The 14,542-nt window shown below is 35.7% G+C and overlaps 1 pseudogene; it reads right to left on the minus strand.

Moving 5' to 3' along the window:
• Nucleotides 1-728: 728 nt before the first annotated feature.
• LOC143590399 (non-specific phospholipase C3-like) lies at nucleotides 729-12,993 on the minus strand (annotated as a pseudogene).
• Nucleotides 12,994-14,542: the final 1,549 nt, after the last annotated feature.

The following is a 14,542-nucleotide window of genomic DNA, read 5'->3' on the forward strand; positions in this document are numbered from 1 at the left end:
GAACTTCGTTAAATGGAATTATTGGGATGATATATGAAATTAATTTTCAGTTGGAAATTGCATAATATAAAGAAATAAACATATTTGTCTTCTCTATGTAATCTGTGTGTTATTTTCTTTTACTTGCTCCTCTCTCTCTCTCTCTCTCTCTCTCTAACATCACAAACTACCCAATAATACTTTCTTTAATATCCGCTGGAAAAAAATCACAATAGTTCACTCGAAAAATTCTCTAATCCTTAAATATTCGCCTTTAAGGCTATTTCGGCCTTGAGGGATATCAACGGTTCGCCGGAAAACCAACGGAGGGAGATCAATAGAGGATCTATAAACCTTGAGGGATATATTGGTCCCACCCACCGTTTGGGCAAGGCAAAAGAACGCCCTTCTGCAAGGGCTCGTCATCTTCGGACAACCTTAGACGCAGAACTCCAACGCAAAGGGCGGCTCCAGCGTGGCACAGGCAAGAAGAGTGAAGGCGCGTTGGAGATGGTCTAACATTACCAAAGTATCACCAATTATAAGCACATACGGATCTATGTGTGGGCCATGGCAGGCCTTAGCCCATCTAACTGATTTTCAAAGATACATGAGGTTTTCCGACTCGATGACAAGGTTGCATAAGTCGCTAGGTGGATCCTAGACCGCCGACTGAGGAGCTGGGTGTACTCGGAATACTCGAAAATATAAAGAAAATTAGTTTTTGGATATTATATATATGTCAAATATCATAATTTTACAATATTTATAACAAATAAGTGAACAACATTGCTCGATGATACTTCTCCATCACAAGAAATGTACGAGACATCTTTTCTCTCGCTTTTGGCCTTCTCGCAATCGTAACAAAACTTCTACGCGACATTAACATATTTGACCGTTTCATTAACCTTCCTGTTTTCTGCTAATTTGTCAGTATGATCACTCACGTTATGGTCCCTTGTTAATACCGCACCCAATTGTACTAGCTCCTCTTGAAATTCTATTATATTTGCATCCTCGTTTGCTTCGTCAGGTCTCATTTTCTCTGGCTCCGGTATTGCAACTATTGGCATAATAATCAAGCTCCTGTTACGTACATTGAACACAATGCCTGGACAAGTTGGAATAAGTGATTAATATACCTGAACAATCTATTCTTGGAATGGTTCTAGTGAGAACTGAGAAACCCTTCAATAGTGCCTGCCCACTTGGCGCGTTTTATCAAATGTTCTTTCATGTTAAAAATCGTCTTTACAGTCGCGGGGATAGAAGAGTGTTTGTATCAAGATGTTGGGAGTGATTGAATTGATTTCCTCAATGAATACTGAACGATACAATCTCCCTATAAATACAATAAGCTAAGGACTAGAAAATAAATAAAATTTACATATTGATACAATAATAAATATTCTATCACTTAATTTCCCCGGCAAGCGGAACGATGGCGGCCTTAACCGAAGTTGACGTCGAAATTCCATAAACAAAGGTTTTGCAAGACTTTTAGTAAAGATATCTGCCACTTGAAGCTTGGATGGAACATACTTAGTTACTAATTCCCCCTCCTGAACCAGCTCCCGAAGGAAATGATAATCTAAATCAATGTGCTTTGAGCGTTTATGGGAGACTGGATTCTGAGTCATAAACAAAGCGCTTTGGTTGTCACAAAGAAGAGTCGGTCTCGACGGTGGCAACGCACGTAGTTCTTGTAAAAGATGAGTAAGCCAGATGATTTCAGCAGCAGCATGGGCCATGGCCCAATACTCGGACTCGCAACTGGATCGTGCAACAGTAGGTTGTTTTTTAGCGCACCAAGAGATAAGGTTTCCGCCAAGAAAAATGGAATAACCATAAGTAGAGCGACGGGTCTCTAAACAACGAGCCCAATTAGCATCCGAATATCCAACAATGGAGACAGAGGGAGGCCGAGTAAAATGTAATCCCAATGCAACAGTACCCTTGAGATAGCGCAGGATACACTTAACTTCCTTGTAATGATCTTCAGTTGGAGCATGAAGAAATCGACTCACTTGATTTACAGCATAGGCAAGATCAGGATGAGTAATCATTAGATATTGCAATGCCCAAACAATGGAACGATAATGCGTCACATCAGTAAACGGTGTACCTGCAGCAACAAATGAAACATTCGTGCTAAGAGGTGTGGGTGCCGGTTTGGCATCCAACATCTGAGCACGGGTTAGAATATCAACCACATAGCGAGACTGATTAACAACAATCCCAGAATCATGATGGGTAACCTTAAGGCCCAAAAAGTAATTTAGTTATCCCAGATCCTTAATTCCAAATTCCGAGTTCAGGGACTGAATGAAAGAGTGAAGAGCAGATGGTTGATTACCGGTGAGAATCAAGTCATCCACATATACGAGAAGAAACATGGTTCACCCAGGAGAGTGCAGAAAGAATAATGACGGATCCGCACGACTGTAAAGAAACCCATACCTAATTAAAAAGTTACTCAATCGAGAAAACCAAGCACGAGGGGCTTGCTTTAAGCCATATATGGCTTTATTTAAACGACAAACATGATCGGGAAAGTTATGGTTGACAAACCCAGGAGGCTGCTCCATATAGACACACTCTGTCAGATCACCATGCAAAAATGCATTATTAACATCAAGTTGATGCAGTTTCCAACCATGAATGACGGCAATCGCAAGAACAGTGCGAATCATGGTAGCCTTGACAACTGGACTAAAAGTTAACGAGTAATCTAGTCCGGAAATCTGACCAAATCCTTGAGCCACAAGCCTTGCCTTGTGGCGCTCAATAGTACCATCTGCCCGAAATTTGGTACGAAAAAGCCAACGCGAACCAACAACATTGGTTGACAGTGACCTGGGTACCAACGTCCAAGTGTTGTTTTTGATTAAAGCATCAAACTCCGTTTGCATGGCAGCCAACCATTTCAGTTCCCGCATAGCCAACCGATAAGAAGAAGGATCAGTAGAAGCAAACAGAGATCTATAAAGAGGGATGTGATCGGCATGAGCTAGATCCGCGCGATGTTTAGGTTTGAAAATCCCAGCTTTGGATCGAGTAACCATAGAGTGAGTTGGAGGGGGTGGGGGTGGTGGTGGTGAGGGACTCGGTTGTGTAGTTGAAGTGGTAGCTGAAGAGGGAGTTGGGGAGCTAAATGATGAAGTAGTGGGGGTGGATGGAGGTGTGATCGGTTCATGGGAGGTAGGTACCATAGGGTGTGAGGGTGGTGCAAAGGGTAGAGGTATGGAAATTGAGTTATGAGTGTCTACACTAGGTGAAGGTTTAGGAGAAGGTGGTTCAACCCCAGATGAGGCAGCGTCTAAAAATGTGGTCAGAGGTAGGTTGATAATCAGTTGCTTAGAAGAGGCTGATTTGAATGGAAATGAAAGCTCATCAAACCTGGCATGTCGTGTGATATACACACGCGAAGAGGTTGGTTCAAGACACGTATAGCCCTTGTACTTGGAGTTGTAGCCAATGAACACACAGGGCAAACTTCGGGGAGCCAGTTTATGAGGCATAATCACGAAGACAGGGGTACACACGACACCCCTAAGTACGAAACGAGGAGTAGTCCTGAAGAGAGTGAAAAAGCATCTCAAAAGGTGACTTACGCTCGAGAACACTAGTAGGCAATCAATTTAGAATAAAAACAGCAGACGAAAAAGCCTCCACCCAATAGGATGCGGGAACATTTGAGTTAAAAAGCATCGCCAAGCCGGTTTCCACAACACTTCGATGCTTTCATTCGACCCTACCATTTTGTTGAGGGGTGTGAGGGCAAGAAATACGGTGGAACGTACCATTTTGTTTAAATAATTTTCGAACCTTGTGACTTATAAATTCACCCCCACCATCACTTTGAAACACTTTAATTTTTGTAGAGAATTGGGTTTGGACAAATGTAATAAAAACTTGTAAAACATCAGCAAACTGCGCTTTTGATATTAAAGGGAAAAACCATGTGAAACGAGAAAAGTCATCAACAAAAGCAACATAATAATGAAAATTCCCCACATACGCAACAGGGGATTGCCCCCATAAGTCACAATGCACCAATTCAAGAATAGATGAAGCACATTTGGTATTATTAGTAAATGATAACCGTTTTGACTTTGCAAGTTCACACGATTCAAAGATAACAGGTTTTGGTAACAATGATGTAAAATCCAAATGTCCTTTATTCTTAAGAGAAACTAAAGTGTTAAAATTAACATGCCCTAGTCTAGCATGCCATAACTCAAAGGAGGAAGATGGACATTTGGTAGATACAAAACATGCCTCTTTATTCTTGAGCACATATAGACCATCCTCACGGCGTCCCTGTGCTAACACCTCCTTGGTGACCCTGTCCTGAATGAAAAAATTAGGATGTGAGAATATGAAATCAACAGAGTTGTCTTGTGTCAACTTGTTGATTGACAAGAGATTTTTAGTAAGGTTAGGAACAATAAGTATATCCTGTAAATTGAGTTTGTTACCTAGAGAAGCCGAGCCAATATGAGAAATGGGTAGAGACTCCCCATTACCAAAGAAGACACGGGTATTACCTGGAGTAGGGGTGGGGTTGATTACCCCTTGAGTGGTTGGCAACATGTGAGATGTGGCACCAGTATCACATGTCCAGTCCGGAATATTACACTGAGCATGGAAGGCGTGAGCGAGATGCTCAGCCGAGGAGCCTGCAGAGGTGGCAAAATTTGCAAGGGTTGGGCACTGAGATGCATAATGCCCAGAGCCCCGACATAGTTGGCATGTGGGTGGTCGACGACCCCGACCGGCGCGACCACCAAAGGAGCGATAGCCACCCCGAGAGTATGACCGGCCTCCACGTCCACGTGAGTCACGAAACCTGTTTGAACGACCAGTTTGTGCTTGAACCGAAAAAGCAACAGGAGAGACAATAGCAGAGCCACGAAGAGACTTCATAAACCGCTCATGATCATTGGTGCGGATGAGGAGATCCGAAAAGACAGGGGGCGGGTCCATGGCACGAACGGTTGTAGAAAACCCTTCAAATTCAGTACCAAGCCCCATCAAGAACCAATGAACCTGATCATGAGCCACAACAGGATGACCGATAGCCATCAATTGATCACATACGGCTTTGAAAGCACGACCATATTCCATGACAGATTGTGAACCTTTCTGCATAACTCAAAGAGAGTCTATGAGACTTTGAACCCGCTAATTTGAAGAGTTGCAGAACACACGCTCTAATTCCAGCCAAACATCACGAGTGGTGTCGAGTCCAATGATCACGGTAAGGGCCTCTTCAGTAAGGGAAGTGTTAATAAGGACGATGGCCTTCTGATCAGCCACCGCCACACATCATAGGCCGGATTTGGAGACGATTTTCCGTCAAAAACTGTGGACTGGACCGGCGGTTGTAGGGTTCCATCAACATGGTCCTTGACCTGATAACAGGATAACAATGGCAGAATCTGGGTTCTCCAATATAAGTAATTTTGAGATGATAATTTGATAGCAATTGATGCAGAAAAATTGGGCAACGGTGGGAAATCAGTGGTGGACGATGAAGCAGACATGGTGGCAGAGAGAAGATGAACATGGGAGGAGGTGAACAGTGGGAGGGGAAGGAGAAAAGGAACAGAGAATTGGAAAGGAACGGGTGGGAGAACTTCAACCAATGAGCTGTGATACCATGATTGAATTGATTTCCTCAATGAATACTGAACGATACAGGCTCCCTATAAATACAATAAGCTAAGGACTAGAAAATAAATAAAATTTACATATTGATACAATAATAAATATTCTATCACTTGATAGGGAGCGGTCTTGATGGCTCGTGCATTACCAAATCAGATTCAAAAAACCCAAATGTATCATCTATGTGTTTTGAATTGTAATAAGAAGTAGATTTAAGAGTTACCTAACTCCTAGTTGTACCAGCTAGAGTGCTAGGCATAGAAAAAAGGTAGAAAGGGCCCAAGATAAAAGAACATGAGTTAGACTTTTGGATTTATGACTTGAGACCCATTAGCAATGGACGGAAAAGTCTTGACGAGCCGGATCAAGTGATAAACCATCATAGGAAAGCTCTCATGCCTGAATTTTATTAATTAGAGTTCAGTTATTCATCATTAGAGTTTTCTATTTTTAGTGATTTTCAAATCTTTTTTTTAGTGTAAAACGTGTAACCCGATAATTGCAAATTTACGCATATATTTGCAAAATTTGCCAAAGTACCAACCAAATGTGACAATACCTGTTAATTCTAGATAGTCCCTACATGTTTGACCATTATGTAATATTTATCATTAAAAAAATATATCAATTTTATTTGAGTATTTGTTACGCTTATCTTCATGCTTTTGCTCTACGTTAAGATAACCACGTAGTCACTTGTTTTTGCAATATAAGTGTTTTTGTAATCACATAATATTTGTTCACATGATTCATGAACATACTGGTTCCCGTTCAATCCAAGGAGAGTTCAAAATAGCCGGAACCCTAACTCCGAGACGACTAAATTGGAAATTATTGTTGATCAGTTTTTCATGTAAGTAAAATAAAACATGATAAATATTAAACATGTGAACCTGTTACAGCATGAAGAGTAGTAACCGCAGCAGGGTATGATGTAGTCGACATGCTTGTCATCTTGATCGAGTTCCCCTTTAGGATGTATAGTTAAGGATGGTTAGGGTTCTTGAGAGGAACCCGGTTTAGAAGAGATAGGAGACACATAATTTATTTATGTGTGTGAGATTATGTTATGATGTTAATTTATTCTCTCTATATATACACCCAAGGGGAAACCCTTTATTAGCTATTAAGAGTAATATGGCCCATCAACAATTACCAAGCTAATATATAATAAGGTATAATTAATTATTTTGATCTATTATTATATAAATGATATTGATGACCATATAAATAAATATATAAAATATATTTATTCTTACATTCTCCCACTTGGCCGAGTAATCATTTATTACGAGTATTAGATAAGCCTAATCAGGAGTTAACACTCATTTTAGTTTTAAACTCAAACTGGAGCAGAGAAATACAGTCATTGAATTGAACATCAGCTCCAGACCCCCATTTATCATACTGCAATCCTTATTTAAAACCTAAGTAGTTATGATCAAAATTTTCAAGTAAGCCCTTCAGAACATTTGATTTGTATATTTAATTCGTCTATATGTCATTATGCATGCAGAACATATTAAGAGACGTACAAAATCAAAACTGATGAGGAAATTTAATAGTTAATCATTCATAGTACGATATGCAGTTGTACGTGGTCATTAATAAACCCCTCATGATTATAAGCGCTTTCATAATACTTATGGGTAATAGACCTTTAGTTATAGGATTTTTAAGCATATCATGAATGTATTCGATATGAAAATTTAGATTCCTCAATTCGTTCATAAACGAATAATTAATTTCATATCAAAATTTAATGCAACACCTATCAAACTGTTACTGTTTGAGAAAACATGGTAGCTGACGTTATCACAATTAGTCTTCAATATATAAGTTATTTGGAGTTTAATAAAACTTATGAGTCCACTAATAAATATTCAACAACATTTATTGACAACAACGTTGTAATTAATCAACATATTATGTTGTTATGACTTAGGTTTTTGTTATCAGTTCATTATGACTCCTCAATGAGATAGATTTATCTACTGACATAAGAATATATCCCGAAAATTACATTTTCTTATCTCTGAATATGACAAAGTTTAGAGTAATATACCAGTTTGAATTCTCACTTCTTCTTTTAAATTATAGTCTTTCGTTTCTTTTAAAGATATTTTAATACTCTTTTAGATGTTTCACATTAATCTAGACATATCTAGTGTGTTACAATTTTGAGTAATATCGGAACGAGTTTAGACTTGAACCTACATAAGGCTTCTACTTAATGAAGCATAAGGTAATAATCTCAATGATCCTATTATCCTCTAAATAGAGCAATATTGTTTGTTACATGTGTAAGGACCCATTTAAGATAAAACTTATAGAACAAAACTAATGTCCCTTTGGGTCTATCTCAGAATGTTATGATATCTATTATGTAAGGGATATCTTTGAGATATTTCATATCAATGTGTGTGAACAATGCTTTGACTTATGTAACATATACTTGTCAGAAGAATGTCATCTATATAAGGACAAGTTTGTTTTTAGTTGCTCCCACTCATCTTGAGGTAGGTACATTAATCCACTTGGTTTATGATGAAAATAATTATATAAATATTTAATCAAATTTTGATGTTTGCATTAACCCATATATGAATTTTATTGACTTATAGACTAAATTTTCATTAACCTTCAGTTTATAACATTTAGGTTGTTTTATGAGCATGTAGATATGTAAGTCAGTTATTAGGGAAAGTTGTTTTAATGTTCTTCTAACGTAGCTCTTTAACTATTATAAGCTACTTGAACAGTGATGATTCTCAAAGAAATGTTTTATAATATAGGTTATAAGATTCTTTGATGATTTATTCCCCTTTGAATCTAACCTTTAATAATCAATTATGCTTTTTAGTGTCTTAACGTTTGTGTTATGATTTAGTTTAGTTATGAACACCTTTAGGTGATTCAACCAAATCTCAAAACGTTAGCGACTTATGGAGTCAATTATGATTGATGATAATCGTTTAATTATAAGGGGTATGATCATTAAACTTTCCAACATCCATTAAAACTTTAGTTAGGGAGGTTACATAGTCATCAATGTTAGTAGGTTTTAAAACCTAGATGGCCTCCTGAATTGATTATTGAGTAATTTTAAAAGTCTCAGTTTTATGGATTAGCTCTTGGTTAGGTTGCTATCATTTTTAGGATTCTAAGTGTGTAAGAGTTGGTGCAGTATGGTGTACAAGAGGTGTAATTGGAGTTAAATTTGAAGTAAAATTTAATGACTCTCTTTCCCCCGCGTCTTGTACTTCTAAAAAGTCATTATAAGGACTTTTACTACTCCCACTGACCTAGAAACCTTTAGGAAATTAGCATGCTTAGGGTCAATATTTAAAGACCAATAGATTCTAATAGAGAAACAAGTTAATGATGTAAGTCGTCGTAGTTTCTCTTGTGAGGATTATTTTAGTAAGAAATCGGAGTATGCCCACATTTAAGAAACAATGAAACTTTTGTAAGAGTAGTAATAAATTCTAAAGAAATAAGTTTTGATGGAATAGTGTTGTGATGGAGCAGTGTCTTGTACAAGAGGTGTAATTGAGATAATATCAAGTTTTCACTCCCCACCTCTTGCAAATCTTGCAGATTACGATCAAGACACTTAATGCTCCCACTGATCTTTAATGTCTCTAGATTTACTACATAAGGAGTTTCAATGATGTACGTGATGTGGGAATATGTCATATATATGTTAGACTTGATTTGATTTCATTAACGTCCAGATGTCACAATAAACTTAGGGACATATTTAGAAGAAATCATAATAAGTATATATGAATGGATCTCTTTAAAAATGTTGACCATAAAAGACAGATTAGTTACAAGTAAATAGCCTTTTAAATGATAAAAGAATTATGTCTGAAATTCCGTTTGAATAAGTTCCACGAATGTCGGTGATATATAACTTATGGTGGACGCATACTTATTCCTTAAGCCAAGTAATGTTTAGGGCATCAACACATGATTAAAATCACTAAGAATGAGATTAGATGAAATTCACCATCATCAGCCATGTCATGATTTCTCATTAAATTTGGTTTTAATGGATGAATTTTATAAATCTCATTTGTCTTTTATTAAATTCTTATTTGCATGATAAGAAAAGTTGTGAAAGTATGTAGTATCATATAATTCTATTTAATAAATGTTTCAATCCAGATTTTGATAACAAATAATATGAGAGTTTAAGGTAAGAGTGACTTTATATTGGCTATGCAAACCTCACAACTGTCATAATGTAGCTTAAGTATTGATACTAAATTCTAATTATTCCCCAGAATATTTAAGGTATCATAAAAGCGTACTTAGAAGACAGTTTATCATGGTTCTAATAACCTTAGCATTTGTCACTAACACTCATGTTAGTTATTTGTTAATTTCGGGTAAACATATAGAACTAGACTCAACCAATCATGTGTTAATGGGAATATTAGGATTAGCATACTTAAATATCATTTATACAACTATCAGTTTTAGCCAATAGTTCTTTTGAATTATGGATAGTCTTGTTGCTTATGCATAATCTAATGGCACATTTTTGCAATAAGACCTCTCCTTAGAGAACTTAAAGCTGGAAGTAATATTTTTTTTTGTCTATGAACCTTAGAATTATCCTCTTTTAAGTTTTAGTGGTGTGAGTTGAATAACATCTTATTTTTAGTACCAGACATTTCTTTTCTTGTACATATGTTACTGATCAACACACTCATTTTCCTTTGGTACTTCTGAGGGTTACAGCTGATTCTTAAGGCACCAAATTGTACTACTGAAAATTTTAGTATGTAATGTACTAAAAAGATTGTCATTCTTAAGGCACCTTAATTTTACGGGTCATGGTTTTGTACATTATGATGTATTCAACGATACCATTTAACCTTATAGTTAGAATTTTCAAGAAAGAATGCATGCATCTTATGAGTTATTTTGATTAGTCTTAGGAAAAACTAAATCAAAAATAACTATAGTGATAGCATTTATTTAAATAAATTATTGATTATCATTATTATAAGAGACATTATGATTGACGCATCCCATTTGTTATGCTCTAGTTTGTAATATAATGATTGTTATTCGAAAGAGCAGTAGGATAGCCATATCATGTCTTAATGAATAATTAAAATTGAGAAGAGCTAAACGTTATTAAAACTCTTTATGAGACAAAATTCAATTGTATTTTAAGATTAGAGTGGATGATTTGGATGAGATCGTTATTTATGGAAGAAAATATAGTGAGTAATATTATGGGATATTAAAATAATATAGATTAAATTTTATGATCATTAGATTAATGAATGATCATTAATATGAAGATCACTATATTTCATTGAAGATGTGATATGTCTATTATTAACATCAAACTAATAGACTATAATTAATAGTTCTACTTAAACAAAAAATAAATCACCTTTAGGCAATATTAAAATTTATTTAAGTATATGTGCAAAACAATTGTAACACATCACCTTTGGGCAGAAGTGAAACAATTATTTTAATTATGCACGGGCTAGTTTTGCTAAATAAAAATGTAACAAATCGCCTTTGGGCAGAAGTGAGACATTTGTATAATGTTAGGCAAAACTAACAAAAGCTTTTCAATTATACTTGAATGATAGGGTAAATGTAACTCATCACCTTTGGACAATAGTGTTACATCAAAAGTTCATTCAAGTTAAGCCTTTATGTTTTGTAAAATTTTATAATATTTAAGGTTTACAAAACATTTAATTAGTTAATAGCGGAAAATGTTTAGAGTAAGGTTTTTTAAGTTTCCGGTAGGACCTTATTTTGCAGAATTAGTTCTCGGAAATTTTGGGTTCCCGAGAATTGCCAGTTTCCGGCTTTTAGTGGGTTTTTCAATATTTGGGTGTTTACATGATTTTATGGAGTTTTATGGAAAATGTTGATTCCGGTATTAGTGAGTTTTCGGGTTTATGGGTTATGACCCCAAACCATTTTAGAAACTCATAAACTCTTAGAACACATAAGTTATTTTAAGCCCATAATACATGACTTTTAAATAGCCCGTGAACCCGTAAACTGGTTTAAGCCCTTAACCCATGATCTTTATTAACTAAATTAATAATGATAAGATTTGGTTCAAATATTTTTAATGATTAACAATTATATTTGTTTTCTATTTTAAGGGGATTCAAATCTTTTAAGAAAATATTAAAACTTCTAAGTTATCCAAGATTTGAAAAAATATTTCCCTAAATAATCATTAACAAATTTCAATCTAGATTTTGAACCAACATATGTATAATTTTCGATAATAATGATGAACACGAAGAAAATCATCGAAAATTTTAACAATTAAACATAAAAAAACTTGGAATCGAAATCTTTAAACATGAAATTAACAGATTTCGAAAATATTAGAGTTTACTAAATATGAATTTTAGCGATTTTAAACAGTTTCATGTATTGTTTTCGTAATAGAACATGAAAAAAAAAAGAAACCTAAAAAATTAGGGTTTATCAAGTTTTAGTCCATGTCTTCTGATTCAATTCCAGATTACGGAAACATGAAAAACTGATTAATCAACATCACTCTGATGCCACATGTTGATCAGTTCTTCATGTAAGTAATATAAAACATGATAAATATTAAACCTATGAACCTGTTACAGCATGAAGAGTAGTAACCGCAGCAGGGTATGATGTAGTCGACATGCTTGTCATCTTGATCGAGTTCCCCTATAGGATGTATAGTTAAGGATGGTTAGGGTTCTTGAGAGGAACCCGGTTTAGAAGATAGAGGAGACACATAATTTACTTATGTGTGTGAGATTATGTTATGATGTTAATTTATTCTCTCTATATATATACCCAAGGGGAAACCCTTTATTAGCTATTAAGAGTAATATGGCCCATCAACAATTACCAAGCTAATATATAATAAGGTATAATTAATTATTTTGATCAATTATTATATAAATGATAATGATGGCCATATAAATAAATATATAAAATATATTTATTCTTACAATTATATGCTACGGGTCCCATGAGATCATCAGAACATGGGACGCCAATGGTAGGGGTGGTGACATGATTATAGAAACCACCATGTTCATCTTATATGACCAGAAACAAGCTTTTGTTCCATTGGGGACTCGATCTCAATGCCTCATAAACTTCTTAAACAAGCGTTTGTCCTTCTGAAACATCATGAGAAGGGTGGTCATCATATCCTGGCAAAATTTTAAGATCAAAATACCTTTGTTCGACAACAACATAATTTGGCAGCTTTCCTTCTTTTGCAATGTCGTTTGAACTCCAGTTTGGATCAAGCAGATGAAACTTATTTATGTACTTAAGTATCTATGTAGAATAACAAACAAATGTAATCAAAATCGATTTCCAAGATAGTCATTTGTTAAGTATCTATGCGGATTAATTACAAATGTCACACCTTCAACAATTCAACTCATTTATGAAATGATTATTATATTAATTATTTTTAATTAATAACTAACTAATATCACGTGAAGGTTGATCAGTTAGAACTTGAAACCAGGTCAATGGATCAACAAAATTGGCATGTGACTCTTAAGGTATACGAAACGTTTACAGCTTACCCAAAAAAAATAATAAAAAAACCTTTCGTAAAGTTATTATATGACTACTTTAATATATGTTTTAGTAATCATAAATATTATATTATTTGTTTATGAAACAAAAAGCGACCAAAGTATGTTGGCAGGTATATTATTCTACGAGACTCGACCCACATTATTATGTCATCCAACTCGTTACGTAATTTCTTGCACCTTTAACCATCAAACATTCAAACTAGTTGCTTTGATGCATCTCTTTAGCAACAAATTTATTGATAATAATATATTCCGTCTCTAATCTAAAAAGTATATTTTCATTATTGGGCCTGTATGTGTGTGATGGGTAATGGGTTCATCACTTGGAGTTAATTATATGGACTAGTGTCACAAATAGGATTACTACTATAAATGATGAACCCATTGCTTATATACTGACCCATAACCTATTAATAAATTAGATTCAAAAAAACTAATAATACTTATCAACTTGTCACAATTCACAAGTTTATGTAACGTACAGAGCTAGTCCTGTACAACTCTATGCATACAAAACTAGACTAAATCCCAATTGGGTGTAACATTATACAACATCATCTTCTTTGCGTTTAAGGTTTAAGTAAAGTGTTTGCCTGTGTTGGTAGTAAAAAACTGAAAAAATAAATTAGTAACCAGACGAATAGTTTTTGTAGGGGTATGTTACTAAAACCCGGTTCTACGACCCTAAATCTATTATGTTTGGCTTATTTCATTACATGGACTAATACGATGTTATTGGGCCGAGGGGGTTTTGTGGAGGTAACCCTAACTGGGCTAGGCCCATTAGGGTACCATGATGGTGGCCATGAGACTCTATATAAGGAGGTCTCCACCTCCTTATCATGGGTCATGCTCAGTAAGAGCCACCACCACTTTTTGTGTCTGTGAACAAGAGATCTTCAAGATCATCTTAGCAGTCGCCTCCACACCCCTGAAACCATTTGCAGGTCTCAGCATTGCAGGTCTCAGGCGCAGCCGAGGAAGAAGAAGATCAAGATGTGACTCGTTCACCTCGAAAATCCGGGGAAGCATCGTCATGGATCAGGTTAGATTCGTTTCGTGCTTCGACATTGGCGCCATCCGTGGGACGGCAACGAACTGCCCTTCGATCTTCATCTCGGCTGTCAGATCTCTCCCAAGAAAAACGCAGATCTGGAAGTTTACAGAGAAAGGCTTCAAAGCTTGTTCTATTTAAAGCTCAAGAAGATCCATAGATCTAAAAAGAGGCTTCCAGATCTGGGCAAGAAGGAAAATCCGTGATTCGAATGATCAGATCT

This window comes from Bidens hawaiensis, unplaced genomic scaffold (genome assembly GCF_021521415.1).
Source record: "Bidens hawaiensis isolate Kalapana, Puna unplaced genomic scaffold, B.hawaiensis_p1.1 tig00038524_1, whole genome shotgun sequence".
Lineage (NCBI taxonomy): Eukaryota > Viridiplantae > Streptophyta > Magnoliopsida > Asterales > Asteraceae > Bidens > Bidens hawaiensis.